We start from the raw sequence: 22,057 nt of genomic DNA on the forward strand, positions 1-22,057 counted from the left end.
GGTGATTATTCTAACACATATGTTCCTTTTTTATTTAAGATAACACTACAAACTACTCTCCAGAAGCTGAAGAAACAACTATACTGGCAAAGACCAACCTAAAAAAATATGTAAGTATCTTCACAATGTGAATCATGAAGATACACTTTTGTAGTAGAAATGAGCTCTAACATTGCAAATGTACCGAAACATTAATTAATAATATACTACTTTCATGTTTTTCATAACAGCTACAACAACATCACAAACAATTATCCCCAACAAAAGAAGCAAGCAACTCCTAATTTTGCTGTAAATTCTAAAACAGGTAAGTATAAACATTCCTACTTATCACTAACATAGATTATTTATCACATTTAATTTGACATTAACTATTATATATATATTTTATAGATATACAAAGTACAAAATGACCGAAGGAGCCGAATTTGTGACCAGCCAGAAAGGAAAACTATTACTATGCTACATGGGTTACACTTATACACAAGAAAAGCAATATGGCATGAAAGTTAATTGGAAATGTTGTAAATATTATTCTAACAAGTGCTATGGCAGAGCAACAACTAGAGAAGCTACAGTACTGTATACTAGGGAACACAATCATCCACCTAATGTTACTGAAATAGAAGTTAGAACAGCTTTGGAAAATATAAAAGAAGCTAGTACAGGTTCCCAAAAGCAAACAAATTTCATTTTAAAAGAAGCCATTCCTAAAATCCCAAAAACTGCCACAACTCAAATGCCAAATATCCTCTCCTTAAAAAGAACTATAGCACGAACTAAAAAAGCTACTACTGCTACAACACCATCTCCCAGAACATATCAGGATATAAATTTAACTGCTAACCAAATAATAACTTTAAATAAACAACCATTTATAGTTTACGACAACGAAAACAATGACAAAAGGCTTATAATTTTTGGTACCAATATGAATTTAGTTAAACTGCAGCAAAGCCAACATTGGATGATGGATGGAACATTTAACATCTGTCCCAAACCATTTTTCCAATTATACACAATACATGGCCTCTACCACAACTGCAACATACCTTTGCTATATGCACTATTACCAAACAAAAATAATTCCACATATATGGAATTAATAAATATAATTAAACAAAAAACTAATGATTTTTCCCCTGAAAAAATCATTCTTGATTTTGAACAAGCAATGCTCTCAACTATCCTAAAAATCCACCCCCATACCTGCATTCAAGGCTGCTATTATCATTTAAACCAGTGTTTATGGAGACACCTTCAAAAAACTACCATAAGTGTCGAATATGCTACAATCATCTTTTGCTTTCCAAATTAAAAAACTCATTGCACTTGCTTATGTCCCTGAAACAGACGTAGCTGAACACTACAACATTCTTATAGACAGCCCCTTCTACAAACAAAATGAAGCTAAATTAAGTCCATTTCTCGACTACTTTGAAGACACCTGGGTAGGCAGACTCCACAGATCTGGCCACAGACGAAATCCCAAATTCCTCATACCCTGGTGGAACGTTTACAGAAGTACCCTTAACGGAGAATCAAAAACTAACAATGCAGTGGAAGGTTGGCACAATGCATTTGTACAATTAACTGGCAGAACCAAACAAACTCTAGAACATTTCATTAGATGCCTACAGAAAGAACAGAGCTACCAGGAATTTAGAATGGACCAATCTGTAACTGAACTTGTCCCTAAAACATCAAAGCAAAATAAACAAATGCACAAGTACCTGGAAGAACAAGTTAAACTTTACCCTAGTACAAAAGGCATAGAATACCTAAACATCATTGCCAAAACACTACTCTAATTAATTCCCAAAATGTTATAAAACACTAAAAGTATCACCTAAGTATGCAAAAATATGTAACGTGAGCTTCTAAAGTATTTAATGTATGCAATATATAGAGATATTATTATAATATATGCACACATTAAAACTAAATAACAAGTAAAAAACAATTCCATAATAAAAATAACATTACCCACCCACACAAAATAAGAAAGCAAGGACTTACCAATCATGTTGTCAATCCAATAACGTTCTTCTCCACCAAAGTAATCCAGGTAGTGCAAAATTAACCCAAAAAAAAATGTAAAAATACAACTGTTCCAAAATTAATACATCCACGTTGTCCAGAGCCATCGAATAACCATAAAAAACCCGAAAAATTGGAAAAATAGAAAGAATCGCTCCAGCAAAACCGAAAAATGTAAAGAAGTGTTTGTAAAGCAGTGTTGAATTAAACAAACAAACACTTCCTTTAAAAAAAAAAGGAACTTCCGATGTAGCGTACACCTATGACAAAAACATAGAAAACAGACATTCCCACCCACATTAATTAGCTAGTAATTAGGTACAAACATATTAAAATTGATGATTTCACTTGTAGATATACCGTAAAAGACTAAAATTCACTCTATATATAATGAGTTAACTAACTAACACTACGTGTATATACCATAAGTAATTATCTGTTTTCGAAATCTAAAACATAACTCCCTCACATTCAACAACACAAAATATAAGGTCACTAGTCTCAAAACATCATTAAAATACACATAAAACATATAAAATAAACCTTACCTGAAGCGACGTGAAGTGTCTCCCAACCGCGATCAGCCCTTCTTCCAAATAACCCAAAACGACCTAACCCGGTTACAAAATAAAGCACCCAAATGCAATAAAATAGTCCCAAGTATAAAATATAATATCTATACTTAACTAAATAGGCAAAAATAAACATTAAGTTTACATTATTGTAAAGAAATATTTACTTTAATCCTACAATGATTTGATTAACAAATATATAAATGAATGTAATAAATACATATTATAAAAAGAATAATATTTATGTTAACAATGTCTAGAAATATAAGTACATTGTCACAAATTATAATAATTGAAAAATGTGTAAAAAATGTGTGAATTATATAATAAATATTTGATGTATTGAAATGAAGTGGAAAAAATACTTTTGTTATTTCTACATTTCTTTCTGAAATTAAAATATGTAAAAGAGATAATAAATAATTTTCTTTTTTGTACAAAAAGGATGAAAATAATAATGCTTCTGTATAGTTGCTTATCATTGTGTTTATAAAATATGTTTATAAAACCAAATGTAATAAAAAGATTTTTGTTATGAAATAACATTTTATTTGTGAAACATAAATAAAAATAATGTTTCTACAATCATGTTGAACTATTTGTATCATTATCTTACTATAATGTAACAATCTTATTAGAAATTTTGCACTGTATATTAAATGTGAGTATATGTTGGACTCTAATAATTTAATTATTACTATACCAAATCCAGCGTACATTAAATTAAAACTGACCCTGAACCCAAACAATACCCCTTTACCCAAAAACTGAAAACTGACCCTGAACCCTAAAAATACCCCTTTACCCAAAAACCCAAAACTGACCCTGAACCCTAAAAATACCCCTTTACCCAAAAACTGAAAACTGACCCTGAACCCAAAAAATACCCCTTTACCCAAAAACCCAAAACTGACCCTGAACCCTAAAAATACCCCTTTACCCAAAAACTGAAAACTGACCCTGAACCCAAAAAATACCCCTTTACCCAAAAACTGAAAACTGACCCTGAACCCTAAAAATACCCCTTTACCCAAAAACCCAAAACTGACCCTGAACCCTAAAAATACCCCTTTACCCAAAAACTGAAAACCGACCCTGAACCCAAAAAATACCCCTTTACCCAAAAACCCAAAACTGACCCTGAACCCTAAAAATACCCCTTTACCCAAAAACTGAAAACTGACCCTGAACCCAACAAATACCCCTTTACCCAAAAACTGAAAACTGACCCTGAATCCTAAAAATACCCCTTTACCCAAAAACCCAAAACTGACCCTGAACCCTAAAAATACCCCTTTACCCAAAAACTGAAAACTGACCCTGAACCCAAAAAATACCCCTTTACCCAAAAACCCAAAACTGACCCTGAACCCTAAAAATACCCCTTTACCCAAAAACTGAAAACCGACCCTGAACCCAAAAAATACCCCTTTCCCCAAAAACTGAAAACTGACCCTGAACCCTAAAAATACCCCTTTACCCAAAAACTCAAAACTGACCCTGAACCCTAAAAATACCCCTTTACCCAAAAACTGAAAACTGACCCTGAACCCAAAAAATACCCCTTTACCCAAAAACTGAAAACTGACCCTGAACTCTAACAATACTCCTTTACCCAAAAATAATTATTATTATGTAATTACAAATTAATTATTATTTAACAATAACAATAAAGTAAATATATTAGCACATTAGCTGTAAATAAATACATTTAATTATTAATATTATTTTTTCCAAATTAATTTACAATAAGTAAAAAATATATATTTAACTAAATGAAGCTAATTAATATAATTAACTAATTAATATTAATTAATTACCAATAAATTATTATTTAAAATTATGTAAAAATGTATATTAATTAATTAACTAATTATTAATAATTAATTACCAATTAATTATTATTTAAAATTATGTACAACATTATATTAATTAATTAGCTAATTAATATTAATTAATTCCCAATTAATTATTATTATTTAATTACCAATTATTTATTATTTAAAATTATGTCCAAAATTATAATTATTAATTAAATAATTAATACTTATTAATTACCAATTAATTATTATATAAAATAATGTACAAAATTATATTAATTAATTAACTAATTAATATTAATTATTTACCAATTAATTATTAATAAAAAATGTTTACAAACATATATTAATTTATTAATTATTTTTAAATTACTTCCCACCCTTATCCCCTATAAACCCGATAACCCGCTCCTAAAACTTGATATCTATTATTATTTATTAATATTATTAATTTAAATATTATTTTAAATTTGATCTTTTTTTTCATATTTTTTATTATTTTATGTATTTTTACATACATTTTAATACACTCCCCACCCTTATCCCCTATAAACCCAATTACCCGCTCCTAAAACTAGATATGTTTTTTTAAAATATTTTTTTATTAAATATATTTTAATTTTTTAATATAGACCTTTTTATCAATTTTTTATGTACAATTATTATATTTTTTCCTATACTATTTATTTTTTCCATTACTACACGATATTTTGTATTGTCGATATTTTGTCATACGATATTATTATTATCGATATTTATACTAACTTACCTATTACGATATTTTTGTATCCGATATTTTTGCTTCCCAATATTTTTTACCTTCGATATTTTAACTTCGATATTTTGTCTTTACGATATTTTATTTTCGATATTTTGTCTGAGTACCCACACACACATGCTGCATACACGCATTGACAGGATTTTCTGCTCTATGCCTCTACTTGGAAATATTTCCCTTGCAACGTATCTTGGGAAAACACTGTCAGACCATAACCCTTTGGAATTGATAATAGATTGAGTCAAGATCCCCACTCCGATTCTGACATGGAGACTGCAACCAGTTGCCCTGGAGGACCCTGTATTTCGCACTATCCAATCCACTGCCAAATTACTTTTCAGAAAATGCAAACACTGCCAGTACACGACAGGTGGAATGGGAGATGTTCAAGACTGACATCTATGGAGTGACCATTAGTACCAAAGTAGGGGTTTGCGCTATGGTAGATATCAAATTACAGGACTTAGAAGACCGACTGCTGCAGCATTAGATGATGCAATTAAGGAAGCATCGCAAGATGCGCATATAAAACATGCAGAGCTACTCGAGCAGTTGAGGACATTTGACCACTGCACATAACATTAAAAAACAACACGCATTGGCTGATAAAGCTGGTACATTATTAGTGAGAACAATAAGAGACACTCCCAATTCTATCCCTGTACATGAAATTACTACACTCAAGGGAACCAACATAATTTTGCAATTTGACATCAACATGGCAATCCAGAGATATTATGAAACATTATATGCGGCTCCTGCGGAACTACAAGTAGATGAGCTAAGTGAGTTCCTCAATGACTTAGAGTTTCCCCAATTTACAAACACACAGATTGAGGAATTAGCAGCCCCTATAACAAAAATTGAAATCCGTGCAGCCATAAAGGACATCTCACGCAACAAAACCCCAGGCCTTGATGGCCTACCCAAGGAATTTTAAGAGACTTTTTCATCACAACTGGCCCTCCATCTTGAAAGTTATACCACAACGCATTGGAAACAGGCTCTCTACCCCTCACTACAAGACAAGCTTTGGTAACATCTCTACCGAAGCGGGGCAGAGAGCCAACGGATATGACAGGACACCGACCCATTTCTTTACTGATTACAGATTATAAAATTCTTAGTAAAATATTGGCCCGCAGATTACAACAGTATTTACCGCGATTGGTCACATCGATCAATGCAGCTTTGCTCTGGGTCAAAGCACTTCCCTAAATTTCAGGCGCTCACACCAGATGATAACCTCGACACCTACTGATAATACTATAGCAGGCTGTGTTTCGCTGGACCTGCGACAGGCATTTGATACCCTTTATTGGGAATATTTGCTACGAGCTCTCTCTTTATTTGGCATTCCACTGGAATATATAAAATGGGTCAAACAACTATATCCAGACCCCACGGCCCAGGCCCGGACAGGTGCTCATATTTCTCGGCCCTATCCAGTAGCCAGAGGTACAAGGCAGGGATGACCATTATCGTCCCTACTGTTTGTGTTGCCGTTAGAGCCACTTGTCATTAAGATAGGAACAGTCGCTGGAGATAGGGGTATCAAGATGGGGACCACCACCCATATTCTCTCTGCTTACACAGATGACATCATTATTTATCTTAACAATCTCCGAGGCCCCAACGACCCCCTTCCTGCGTTGATTCAGCAATTCCAAACACTGTCTGGCCTGGATATAAATGAATCCAAATCTAATGATTATTATTTTAAGGACGGTGCATATGCTGAAACGGTTAACTTCGGACACTGGACATTTACTATTGCACCTGTTACTTTTAAATATTTGGGTATAAATATATAGACATCTACAGGACTTGTTGAAAGGTATTTTGAACCGAGCCATTAAAATGTTCAGATCTCAAATTTCCTTTTGAGTTTTAATACCGCTCTCGGTAGCTGGGAGTGTGGCCCTCTCTAAAATGGTGCTCCCTATATTACTATTATTTGTTCACTAAACTACCGGTAATAATTCCAACACATATATTCAAAACACTTAACACGCTACTAATCGAGTTTATATGGGGTAACGAGCAAAGGCGAATAGGGCTCTCGAAACTACAGCTCGTGCAGACAAGGGAGGCTTGGGACTCCCAGACATTCAGGCATACTGTTACGCCAGTCAGCTGTAATGGCTGTCCTACTGGATAGCCCGTCATCACTTGCAAGAAATAGGTATGTCACAGACAGCATGGGAGAAAGGAGCACTGCATACATTGGTATTGCCCAAAAGCAGACCCCATGGAACTGCATCCCCGCTATTGAATGTGGCTTTGGCCTACTGGAAGAAGGCTATCCACTACACCAAAAGACTGAACCCATATGCGCCTAATATCCCTCTAATGGTGTTCTCTACACCAATTGGGATATTTTCCTCTAAGCAATTGACCAAATGGACTCAGGAGTGAGTGACTACAGTAGGAATGTTGTATGCAGACAAAATGCTTAGGGATCATAACAAATTTGTCAGAGCACAAGGAGTTCCGAACGCGCTCTATTTGCTCCTCGCTAAAATCAGTAAATATATGAGAGGTATCTGGTCAGCAGATAGCACGGAGCCCCAAACACATGACCTTGTATACTTCACATACCTTATGGGGAATGGGGGACATTTAACTAGATGGCTATACATAAGCAATTGAATGCAGGCAGCAATCTCACTCCGAGAGCTCAGGGAATAATGGTCGGCTGACTTGGGCCACGAGATAACAGATAAGGATTGGGAGAAATGATAAGAATACCCCAAGAAAGTATCACGTAACCCTAAATTTAAGCTGATCCAATTTATGCTTTCAAACAGGGCATACTTGACTCCACATAGACTGAGTAAAATTTTCCCGGATTTGGTGGATGGTGGATGTCTGTCCAAGATGCCACACACAGCCGGCCGGGCTAGTACACATGATATGGGCATGCACAAAGTTGGCACGCTTCTAGGAGACAGTCTTCAAAATTCTTAATGAGGTGACACCAGGAATATGAAAAAACACTGTAGAATCTGGTATATTAGGACTTTGTAAAATGCGCAAGTCTTAAGGCACGCAGTATGGATTTGCTAATTTGCCACTTATATTGGCAAAACGATCAATCACTATGAGATGGAAATCTGCACAACCACTGGAGGTGATAACATGGCATAATGAAGTAATAAGATGGGTGAGGGCTGAAGGTATGGCGATACGCAGAGAAGAAAATAGGGGTTTAAGGAAAGATCCAATATCATTGGAATGGGATTTGCTAGTGGAACAATTTGTGTCTGCTGAACCTTCATTACACTATCCAACTAACAGTGGCCTGACTAAACACAAATACTTTAACCATACTAAGAGACAGGCCCCTCAGATATCCCATGAGAATATGGCATATAAAAGAACCAGTTGTAATCATACAAGGATGCTCTTCTCTGAGTCTTGGTAGACATGTACCGGCAATATGATACTTGTAAATCTTGAGAGGGTGGGCGGGTAGTTTTTGAAAGTTAAGAGATGTTAAGAAGCAGGAGGGGGGTGCTTAATTGGCTTGAACATTCTGTATATGTAATCACTAAGGCCATACTTTCGCTAAGGTATTATTGTACTTGATTGAATACTTTGCCTTTGAAATGCCTTATGTTGTATTTTTCTATGCTTTAAAACAATAAAATATGTTTATAAAAACATGTTCTGGTCCTAAACTCCCCAAAGGCTGTAAGAGTGAATTTACAAGGAATTGCCAGGTATTGCTAGGGCTAATTATGTTTCAAAGGGTCATACCATTGGCGTATTTTGCTGGATGGTACAGCTCCGTCCCTTAAGGAGTGTAATTTCGATTGACAAAGTTTGTAACATCATATATTCAGGGTCCAGGCATCCCTCACAACCCTAAACCAGTGACCCTCAGTCTTTAGAAGAGTTTATTATATAAAGTAAACTGCTAGAGGGGAAATTGCTGCTACTGCACCATTTGGTAATGGAAAATGTGTTGGTGGCAGCTAAGGTGTTACCCTAAATTGCAGCTGCTGCATTCAGTGTTATGCAGGGGGCCTGGTACTTCTTACTGTGAAGTCCATTCTGTAATACTAAAGCTCTCTAGTGACATAGAAAACTTGAACATGAGACATCCTTTATTTTGCACCTCTAACAAACTAGATGATTGCTTTATTATGGTGATCTATTGGCCACAGCCCTCAATTCAAAGAGTTAGTGCTTGCTAAGTCTGTAAGTCTGTTTCTTTTCTCACTATTTTAACACACAAACTTGAAACGATTTTTACAATACATTACCAAATGCATAAATGAATTGCATGGCTCTCTTTGAGAACCACTGCCTTGAATTTCAAATTCCAAATCTGAATATCGACCGTGATGACGTAGCAACAGTGGCCGAGTGGACAGCTTCAGGCAGGGATGGGAAGTGAAACTACAGATATTATATCCATATATTTGGGTGTGGGAGGCATTTATTGAAGAGAGGGTTTTGTGAATGTGTGGAAGGATACCAAGATTTGTTTTGTAATTTGAGTCATAAGAGAAATTTAAATGCTGTGAATCATGCGGGTGTGAGCCAAGGCACCAAATTGTTTCTAATATTTGAGAGAAGGTAATGTTAAGGGTAATGTGGATGGGTATCAGGATGCCAGTTGTTCCTATTGAGGTGTGGGCAGAGGAGTGATGGCCAGAGGCTAGTGGGCAGTTGGGACCAGGACATGAGGGCCCTCATTTATGGGATTTTGGTGTAGGGTGGGAATGCACTGTATTTTTGAAATACTGGACTTTTCAGTCATTTCTCCATGTGCTGGCCCCATTTCGGCAGCCTAGCTCCAACGAAGTCACCCTTGCAACATGGTGCAAGGGAGCCTCTGTTACATGCAGGATTGTTTTTCTAAAGAAATGGGCACCTTCCTGCACGAAAACAATCATAAGAGATTGTTTCCTTTTTCTATGTTTGCTCCAGAATGCAGAACGCATGGAAAGAGGGAAAAACGAAGAGAAATATAGCTATTTCTCCTCTTTATGCCTCACGTTGGAAGGCATAAGTATTTAACCCTTACCAAAGTTTACATGATTTATAAATCTGGGGCAGCATCAAATCCATGGGTGTTGCATGGAAACACCCACCGCCACGTTCATAGTATGCCTCCTGAGTGCAGAGAAAAGCGACGCAGCGATATGTGCTGCGTCGCCTTACTCCACACTGGGTGGCTTTGCGTGGCTTCATAAATCTGATTCAAAGCCCTGTATCATGCATGTACCACTTTACGTGGTTCAAAAGTGACGCATGGCTCTCATAGATAACCTCCTAGGTGTAGCAGAGGACAGGATGCTGAGGCAGAGGAGGCCATATCATCCATGGGTTCCACATGACTTACCCATACATTGCAGCTAATTTGCATGGGCAATACACATCGAGAATTGTTGAGGAGTAACTGGGAATAATAGGGATGTATTTCACCTCGAGGATCTGCATGACATTATCGACATCTCATTCTTGGCTCTCATTCTCTATTACCTGTTACTGACAACCACAGAGTGAAAAAACATAACCGATATTCAATATTACAGATCTATAATTCCATGCATTTATTTGAAATGTGTTGAAAGTTGTTCCGGCTAGACTAAGCTGTCCAGTTAAACTCAATGAATGCATTCCTGTGACAGGCACTCTTACAATCTGCTATATGGAATGTTGCGAAGTTATAGGTCATTGGCATGATAGAGAAGTGATGTATTGTACAATGATCTATAACGATATTCTGTTGGGGGGGGGGGTGTATAGTATGATATTGAATACCCTGATCCCCTGGCCACTCACAAGCTCATATAGTTAAAGACAAGTGACCATCGACACCAGGAAAATAAATGAAATTCAGAGTTCTTACTACTTAGGACCCATAGGAAGTCACTATACAACCTAGCAAAGCGGCAAAAAACGAAATCGACTTCCACCTTTATAAGGAAAGGTGGAAATGTGATAACACGGGTAAAAGAGCTCCGATATGTGCCTATTGCATGATTTAGCCAGGTATCTTTGAGCCACAAAATAGGGTACTCTGATGAAAAAGGAAAGAAAATAAATACGTTGAAGTAGAAAACAAATTATCAAGGTCTAACGCTGAAGTTATGGAAACTTAGGCTGAAGGTTTAATTAGCAGGCAACTACACCTCTGCCATTTTTGAGACCATTAGTGAATCTCTGAAAAATAAAAGATTTCATATTCTTAAAAAGCAATATAAAAAAGTGAGGAATGGTTTAGATGTGAGAGTTTAATTCTCTCCTGGATTGTAATGATATGTTATAACAAAATTGTAATATTTACAATTTACGAGACAGTAAAAATCTATCCATACATGTTAAAAGTATTATTTGATGGATTGCTGTTTGTTTCATATATATTTGGGCAAACATCTTTTGATAACCGGGGGAGCTCCCATTTTGTGTTGTGTTAATGAAAACTGAATCTGCTTGTGGTCCACAATCAATAACTCTCTTAGTAATGCACGTGTCTGGCAGTCTCCACAGACTTTGGTGGTTGATATTCTGTTTCTGCTCTAAACTTGATGTTTTATAAAACATGTTCAGTGGGAAATCCTATCTCCTGCATAATTTAAGGACCGATGAACACTGGGATGTGTAAACATTGACCTGTACAACTCCCTACTAGCTCCGAGAAGCTTCGTGTTAGGAGCCTCAAAGGCCCGGGAGGATGTCCCTTTGCATATCAAAGCCCAACCTTTTGGACTTCAGGAAGGCCCTCAAAACATGGCTTGTTGTTACACTCTAACTGCTTGCGCTATTTGGTCTGCTTGCCTCAGCTAGCCCCAAGAATCCCTTTGGGGCAACCGAGCGCTCTATAGAATTTCATATATACCGTTCATATAAGTGATAGTTGCACTTGAACCATGCTTCCATTTTACTCTGTTCCGATACAGCCCACAAATCAGCTACTCATGTGTTGGAAGTTGCAATTGAAAGACTATGGGGCATATTATCAAGAAAAGGCGTTAAAATTATCGCCGCTTTAGCGGCAGGAAACTGCCGCTAAAGCGGCGATAATGGGCTTGATAATATGCCCTTGTGAATTTCTCAACGGCATATTATCAAGCCCATTATCGCCGCTTTAGCGGCAGTTTCCTGTCGTTAAAGCGGCGATAATTTTAACGCCCTTCTTGGTAATATGCCCCTATATATTTGATTTGTGCATTAAATATAGAGGAAATGAACTCCATGTTGTGATTGTTCCCTGGATGGATAGGTACCCATTTTGTTTTTTAGTTTTATATAGCGTGAACTGGATCTGAAGATATCAGAGTGCTTTACACGAGCACGAGTTACGTTATAGACGGACATGTTCAATTTTTGAGCCATGGGGAGATTAGGTAATTTGCCCAGAATCACAAAATGTTGAGTGTCCCTTCCGAACTCAAACCCAGTTCCCCAGCGCAGAGATCTACCGCCCTAGCCGTTAGGCCACATTCTCTCATCCTGTGGATTTAGCTGTTCCCAAGGGACTCTATCTCACAAAGAAGGCCTCCTATTTTTACAGCGCTTAGATAGAGGCCCATCCATCACTCAGTGATTAGTTACAATTGCTGGGCTTTGAAGATCAGGAAGAAGTATGATTGGTCCTAGTTTTCTCTTTAGCTACCTGATATATTACAATCCCAATTAGAGAGGGAGGCTCCACCCTTTCCTTATAACAGAGTGCAGGGCTGGCTATAGGGCAGTGCGACTGGTGCGGCCGCACTGGGCGCTGACCTGTGGAGGGAGCGCTTACCTCAAGGCGGGTCTCTGTCTTTAGCAATACCTTATTATTAAAGAAATGAGGGGCACATTGGCTTGGTGGTAACAAGAGAATCCAAGGAGGCAGTCATGGGGTGTGGGGGCACCACAAATGATTGTCGTACCTGGTGCCACCAATGCTAAAGCCAGCGCTGGCAGCATGGACCCATTTCTGAGGATGATGAAGGAGCCCTCCTGTTTGCACTGTGCCTGTATTTTATAGTGATGTTTGGAACCACTGGACTGTGTAATATTATATATCACGATAAGTTTGTTTGTAAAGAAATGTGATTTTATCAATTTTTTATGTGCTTTTTTTTAACATGCTAATATGTTTTCTGTTTCTTTTTCATGTGCTTTTATGGTCAGTGTTTAGCCGAATAAAGTATTTTGACTGACTGACTGGATGTGTGAATTCTACCAAAACTTCTTCATTTGTGAATGCCACATGTCATCCTGTGGATTTAGTCCGGTTACGCCAACAAACACTTCTCACTGAGTAATACGCTCCTGTAGTGCTGCTATCTGTGCAACAGCGCTTCAGAGCCAGAACCCTGTATGAACTGTAGTTCGTTCAGTTTTAAAAAATGCTTTCATTTACACCTGACATTCATCCAAAAAGAATGAAGCTGATTATTCATTCATTGGGAGACACATTGTGCCAATAGTTATTGTGGTGTATTTCTAAAAGACATGGCATCAATACAATAATCTTTTTCAAACCACAGCTGTAGACAGGTATTGACTTGACTCAAACAAAATTTGAATTGCGCTGGTGTAATTTGTGCAAATTAGGGAATTTTATGTAACATTTGTTATGGAATGTGCCGTAAATCCTTCATCACCCACATTGCATATTTCTGGTGCAAAAAATAATGTGGGAGCCAGGGCCAGACTGGGAAGCAAAAGCAACCATGGCAAATTTTGTGAAACTAGCCCCCCTAAAGCTTGACCACTACAAGAGAAATTTGGGGGGATCCCCCAAGATAATTTGGGAAATCAGCAAAGATTGTGAATTCTACAATACATTTTTCATATCATATTTAACCCCTTCCACGCTCATGACGAGCTGGGCTCGTCATGCAGTAGCCTCCTCGCACGCTCATGACGAGCCCAGCTCGTCATGAACCAATGAGGATCACGAAATCCCAGCACAGCAGGGGAATTCCCATAGCATCCAAGAGGTTAATTGTATTAGCTTTTAAAGCATAGTAAATGATTACCTTACAGTGCACCAGGATAGGACAGTCGTCGTTGGGGCCCTTCAGGGATTCTCTAACTATCACCCTCCAATATTGCCCATAATCTCTCCATAGTCCCCCTCTTTCATTTGTTTTATAGCACCTCTCAAACCATTGTAGGGTGTCAGGGCACTTTGCATCGCACACACATACAGAGACAATGAATCATATGTGTGTAAATCAGTGTATAGAAAATGTTAAGGAAGACAAAGTGGCTCCAAGGTGTAGGATTCACATTTGATCCATACTGGTAGATATTTTCTAAGATTGCTTGGTCTGGAGAAGCACCAATTCAGGATTCAAAACATAGCACAGTGGTTAGGGTTGACTTAACTGATAAGAATTTATTTCTACCCAAATACAGCCTTTTTAGCAGCATTAGGATAATAAAAGAAATAGGGAAAAAACATAACTTTCTTGAGGGCAGTTTATAGCTCACCGTGCTAGATTAGGAGAGTAACGTATGAACTGCACAGTAACAGAAGGATTTCTGTGCCAAAAACAGTAGCACACTGAGCTAAGAACATAAAATAAAGTTCTATGATCTGCATGATACACGTTCTTTGTAGCAGGCATAGTAAACCTCTGCACTACTTTAGATGATTTAAAACAACCACTAGATAAAACTCTGATCTCTCTCCAGCAAGAACATTAATCACCAGAAATATCTCGAAACTATTAATGTTGTGATCACCCACAGGGCCCACTGGCACATGGCACCATCTGCATGAAATAAAAACTGGTCACACATGCACCCACTCAGCGCTTACAACTGGTAGCTGCCTGTTGCTGTTGGTGGCTGATTCTAGTGCCTTGTAGTTGCTGGCCCAGGTTTGGCTGCTGATCTGAGCCTGGTGGCTTTCTACAGCAGTGCACTGACTCCAAGCTGAGCATCCTAACGACTCCGAGGAGAGGCTATGTGTGACATGGTGAGGGAGGGATGAGAGGTCAGAGAGAGATGGCAAGATAAAATAATTATACTAAGGCCATGGGCCATCATGGGTATCGCTTTTGTGCGCTACCACCGATTGACGGCTCTGTGAGCAAGAGGTGTTCACATAGTGTTCATTTAATATTTTGTTATGTTTAAATTTGTTTTTATTGTTGCAAGGTAAGAATGAAAAAGAAGGTCAGTAATCTCCTATTATGACGTCAACATTCAGCCACTGTCAGCTATTATGTAATTTATAACATGAAACCCCCCTTCAACCCTCCCTCCCTTGCCCTCCCACCCTGGGTGCCCATACAGCTAAAAATTTATCCTAGGATCAGAGCCTGTAGCCATCACAAGATCAATCTCAGAGGGAATGTGGAGGTGGCTCGGTCAAGCACAGCTGTTTGAGATATCTAGGGCAAGTGAGCTCAGTGAATTCCTGAGAGAAGTGGTATGAATGGTTGCTAGATCTCCTGGAACGTGTCCCCCTCTGGTTTAAGAGTTGATGAGAGTCTCTCCAGCCCCATTAAATCCCAGATACGATGTATCCAGGACAATCTAGTCAGGACTCTGTTCGCACCCCATCAGGCCAGAATTGACTGGTGTGCCGCCCTTAAGACCAGTGTAATGTGACTGCCTCTCCTGGATCTGAAAAAAAAGCAGTTGAGTGCACCTGTGAAGCCGGGCTGGCCTCAGGAGGCTGGAAATTAAAGTGAGCGCTGAGTCAATTTTGTTACTTGGGGACAATATTGCAGCACTGCTGCAAAACGGGCCCCAAGTAAAAAAAACAGACCCCATCTTTCCAGCTTCCTATGAAAATGCCTGATGCCCAGTACGGCCAGTTCAGCCTTGACAGGAGCACAGGAATGATGGGAACAACCAGAGCACAAGCAGCTGTTGTTCACAGCAATTGTGTTTTTCATGCTATGTTTATATGCTTGATGATGGATTTGTATTTTAAATATTAATGTATCATTTTGTGTAATTTACCCCAAGTTTTGTTGAATGAACCCAAGCAAATTATACACATTTTGAATCTCCCCAGTATCTATGTTAAGTATGCTGCTGAAGACATTAAACCAGTTGTTACATTTTTATATGATCCCATACTCAACAAAATGCTCCCATTCAGCATGTAAAGATCTATTTTGATAATGTGCCCTCATGTTCAATACTACATTTTAAAAGAATTAGGTTTTTGTTCTGAAGTGTGCAGAAAAAAATGGCTCATTCCAAGCTGAAACACCCACAAGATGGGCACAATATAGTGTGAGAGCAGCAGCCAGAGACAGACAAAGGCCATTCTTGGCCCAGAAACTTCCTGTCCTTGAAAAAACAGAAACTGAAGTTCCACCTCTCACCTCTGCCATCCACCAAAAGATGGTACTCGGGAAGACCAATCTGCATTGCCTTGTTAAGCAAAAGGTCTCTTTAAATGTCTAAAGGTGACCTGGTCTCACCATTCTTACTTCAGTGTCTGGAGCTTCTTGCTCCAGCTACAAGAATGCAGGCAATACCATTCCATTCTCTGGGGAAGCTATCCTCTCACACGTCTTGTGCTATGATAAACCTGAGGCATCCAAATGGATGCAATTTTACTTTGGTTATTATTTCTACGAGGCAAACTTTCAGAGTAATCAGAAAACATCCCATCCAGTATTTGCAGTATCTCAATTTCAATGTTTGTGATAGATGTTTGTATTAGTTTCCTGTTTATATTCAACAACACTGCTTTTATCATGACTGGTTCATTCAAGCACATGCCTAAAGCTCCCCATGTTTCCCTATATATGCATCCAGCCATTACTCATGATTCTAACCCCTGAGCTGATCAGCTGTCCTTGCTGAATCTGTGGACAAGTAGTATCCTTGCAGAAGACAGACTATTCACCTGATTTCAGGGCCTATTAAAAGCACCTAATATAGCAGTATCTCAAATTAAAATAATGATATTTTCTCCACAGTTGTGCATCTTAAGTGTGCATACAATCACACAAGTCTACGTTTGCTCCTATAACATCCAGATGAAAGTTGAAGAAAAGACAATAAAATGACTGAAATACAGCATCTTCGTTTTTTACAACTGTCCCCCAATGCTGCCCTTCATAATCCCATTAACAGAGAAGTCATGATATGTGTTATATCCAGTGATGATATCAGAAATGAGTGTCTCTTGGTACAAAAGTGGAATGCCTTTGCATGTGTGAGTGAAACTGTGTTTGAGTAAGATAATAAACTTTTTAATTTATTAATGAATTTACTGTGAGATTTGATTGTGTAAATTGAAGTTACTTTTCTAGAATAATTTAAGTGAATTGATCATTTTTGTAAAGTCTGTGGACATTGATTTTTGTCAATTACAGTGCAAAGGCTTCATAAAGAAATGGTGTTGGTTGCAAATCGTAATTATAGTTGATTGGTTTGAGAAAGTTGAAGAATGAAGCAACTGTCTTATCGTGTAAGGAATGGCATAGAAAGGTTGTTTACTAGTCAAGGAAAAGGATTCTAAGCAATGAAGACCATAGAAGCGAGACCATAGGGCAAGACAAGGGGCAGGCTTTGAGGATTATTATGAGACCTTGAATGCCAAGAACAAAGGAAAAGTGACTCATTAATGTGATACATTTTTGGAGAAGCCTTATCTTCATAAAAGAGAGAAAGAGCTCATATTAGAGCTTAATCAGGATATCAATTTAGAAGAAATTAAAATAATCAAAAAATATTGAAACTTAGAAGAGTGAGCCCCAAGATAGACTGTGAAAAGATATATATAAATACAAGTTACATATGATATCGCCATTAGGGTTCTTGGAAAGATATTCCTTAAACTTGAAAAATGAATGATCAATTTGGCTTATACTGCAGTACAATTTCTGAACATCTGATAAATACAGATTGGAAAATATCTAGTAGATTTATGTCTACTAAGAATTTTACACTAGAATATTGAAAACAATGTGGATTCACACAGAAGTCAAATGTACATGATCCTGCCATTGATATTGTTATAGCCTTGTAGATTGCCATTGAGTATATGGGGCCACCATCATATAATATTTAGAGCTCTAGATATCTGGTTCCACTGTAGAGGTATACTAGTTGAATTTCTAATGTGATTTAATTGAAACTTAAAAGCCCTACAATGGGTAGAAATATCTGTATTTGTCAATAATGGACTTGCCTATATATGAAGAATTATTGTACCATTTTTTTTGATATTCCTTTCCCAATCCATAATATTCTTAGGTAGTACTTTAGATGACTAAGGGCATCATTAGGATGGCAGGCAAACTTGGTCCGCCCACTATCCTGACGTAAAAAGGGACCACCAGCCATATGTATGGGGGTCCAGTGGGGGAGATTAATGTGGCTGGCGTATCCTGAATTTTTAACATTGCGGTGGGCGGTGCTCTCAGCAGCACCTGCCGCAATACCAAGCACGCATGGAAAGAGGGAAAAACGAGGAGAAATATAGCTATTTCTCCTCTTTATGCCTCACGTTGGAAGGCATAAGTATTTAACACTTACCCAAGTTTACATGATTTATAAATCTAGGGCAGTATCAAATCCATCGGTGTTGCATGGAAACACCCACCGCCACGTTCATAGTATGCCTCCTGAGTGCAGAGTAAAGCGATGCAGCAATTTGTGCTACGTCGCCTTACTCCACACTGGGTGGCTTTGCGTGGCTTCATAAATCTGATTCAAAGCCCTGTATCATGCATGTACCACTTTACGTGGTTCAAAAGTGACGCATGGCTCTCATAGATAACCCCCTAGGTGTAGCAGAGGACAGGATGCTGAGTCAGAGGAGGCCATATCATCCATGGGTTCCACATGACTTACCCATACATTGCAGCTGATTTGTATGGGCAATACACATTGAGAATTGTTGAGGAGTAACTGGGAATAATAGGGATGTATTTCACCTCAAGGATCTGCATGACATTGTCGACATCTCGATCTTGGCTCTCATTCTCTATTTCCTGTTACTGACAGCCACAGAGTGAAAAACAACCGATATTCAATATTACAGATCTATAATGTCATACATTTAATTGAAATGTGTTAACAACTGGTCCGGCTAGACTAAGCTGTCCAGTTGAACTCAATGAATTCATTCCTGTAACTGACACTCTTACAATCTGCTATATGGAAGGTTGATAAGTTATAGGTCATTGGCATGATAGAGAAGTGATGTATTGTACAATGGCCTATAACGATATTCTGTTGGGGGGGTGTATAGTATGATATTGAGTACCCTGATCCCCTGGCCACTCAAAAGCTCATATAGTTAAAGACAAGTGACCATCGACACCAGGAAAATAAATGAAATTCAGATTTCCTACTACTTAGGACCCATTGGAATTTACTATACAACCTAGCAAGCTGCAAAAAACGAAATCGACTTCCACCTTTATAAGGAACGGTGGAAATGTGATAACCCGGGTAAAAGAGCTCCGATATTTGCCTATTGCATGATTTAGCCAGGTATCTTTGAGCCACAAAATAAGGTATTCTGACGAAAAAGGGAAGAAAATAAATAAGTTGAAGTAGAAAAAAAATCATCAAAGTCAAACGCTGAAGTTATGGAAACTTAGGTATGGAAGTTTAATTAGAAGGCAACTACACCTCTGCCATTTTAGAGACCATTAGTGAATCTCTGAAAAATACAAGATTTCATATTCTTAAAAAGCAATATAAAAAAGTGAGGAATGGTTTAGATTTGAGAGTTTAATTCTCTCCTGGATTGTAATGATATGTTATAACAAAATTTTAATATTTACAATTTACGAGACAATGAAAGCCTATCCATACATGTTACCAGTATTATTTGATGGATTGCTGTTTGTTTCATATATATTTAGGCAAACATCTTTTGATAACTGGGGGAGCTCCCATGTAGTGTTGTGTTAATGAAAACTGAATCCGTTTGTGGTCCACAATCAATAACTCTCTTAGTAATGCACTTGTCTGGCAGTCTCCACAGACTTTGGTGGTTGATATTCTGTTTCTGCTCTAAACTTGATGTTTTAGAAAACATGTTCAGAGGGAAATCCTATATCCTGCATAATTTAAGGACCGATGAACACTGGGATGTGAAAACACTGACCTGTACAACTTCCTACTAGCTACGAGAAGCTTCGTGTTAGGAGCCTCAAAGGCCCGGGAGGATGTCCCTTTGCATATCAAAGTCCAACCTTTTGGCCTTCAGGAAGGCCCTCAAAACATGGCTTGTTGTTACACTCTAACTGCTTGCGCTATTTGGTCTGCTTGCCTCAGCTACCCCCAAGAATCCCTTGGGGGCAACCGAGCGCTCTATAAAATTTCATATATACCGTTCATATAAGTGATAGTTGCACTTAGACCATGCCTCCATTTTACTCTGTTACGATACAGGCCACAAATCAGCTACTCATGTGTTGGAAGTTGCAATTGTAAGACTTTGAAGCATATTATCAAGAAAAGGCGTTAAAATTAGCCCGCTTTAGCGGCAGGAAACTGCCGCTAAAGCGGCGACATTGGGCTTGATAATATGCCCTTGTAAATTCACATAGAAGCCCATTTTGTGGTGTGAAAATGGGCTTCTATGGGAATTCTCAACGGCATATTATCAAGCCCATTATCGCCGCTTCAGCGGCAGTTTCCTGCCGCTAAAGAGGGCTAATTTTAACGCCTTTTCTTGATAATATGCCCCTATATATTTGATTTGTGCATCAAATATAGAGGAAATGTACTCCATGTTGTGATTGTTCTCTGGATGGATAGGTACCCATTTTTTTTGTTTTAGTTTTATATAGCGTGAACTAGACCTGAAGATATCAGAGCGCTATACACGAGCATGAGTTACGTTATAAACGGACACGTTCATTTTTTTGGGACATGGGGAGATTATGTAATTTGCCCAGAATCACAGAATGTTGAGTCTCCCTTCTGAACTCGAACCCTGTTCCCCAGCACAGAGATCCACCGCCCTAGCCGTTAGGCCACATTCTCTCATCCTGTGGATTTAGTCTGTTCCCAAGGGACTCTATCTCAGAAAAGAAGGCCTCCTATTTTTTCAGCGCCTAGATACAGAACCCATCCATCACTCAGTGATTAGTTACAATCACTTGGCTTCAAAGATCAGGAAGAAGTACGATTTGTCTTAGTTTTCTCTTTAGGTACTTGACATATTACAATACCAATTAGAGAGGGAGACTACACCCTTTCCTTATAGCAGTGTGCAGGGCTGGCTATAGGGCAGTGCGACTGGTGCGGCCGCACTGGGCGCTGACCTGTGGAGGAAGCTCTTACCTCAAGGCGGGGCTCTGTTTTTAGCAATAACCTATTATTAGAGAGATGAGGGGCACTTTTGCTTGGTGGTAACGAGAGAATCCAAGGAGGCAGTCAAGGGGTGTGGGGGCGCCACAAATGATTGTTGCACCTGGTGCCACCAATGCTAAAGCCAGCGCTGACAGGTTGGACCCATTTCTGAGGATGATGAGGTGGCCCTCCTGTTTGCACTGAGCCTGTATTTTATAGTGATGTTTGGAACCACTGGACTGTGTAATATTATATATCACGATAAGTTTGTAAAGAAATTTGATTTTATCAATTTTTTATGTGCTTTTTTTAACATGCTAATATGTTTGCTGTTTCTTTTTCATGTGCTTTTATGGTCAGTGTTTAGCCGAATAAAGTATTTTGACTGACTGACTGGATGTGTACATTTTTCCAAAACTTCTTCATCTGTGAATGCCACATGTCATCCTGTGGATTTAGTCCGATTACGCCAACAAACACTTCTCGCTGAGTAATACGCTCCTGTAGTGCTGCTATCTGTGCAACAGCTCTTCAGAGCCAGAACCCTGTATGAACTGTAGTTCATTCAGTTTTAAAAATGCTTTCATTTACACCTGACA

Source organism: Lissotriton helveticus, chromosome 12, assembly GCF_964261635.1.
Source record: "Lissotriton helveticus chromosome 12, aLisHel1.1, whole genome shotgun sequence".
NCBI lineage: Eukaryota > Metazoa > Chordata > Amphibia > Caudata > Salamandridae > Lissotriton > Lissotriton helveticus.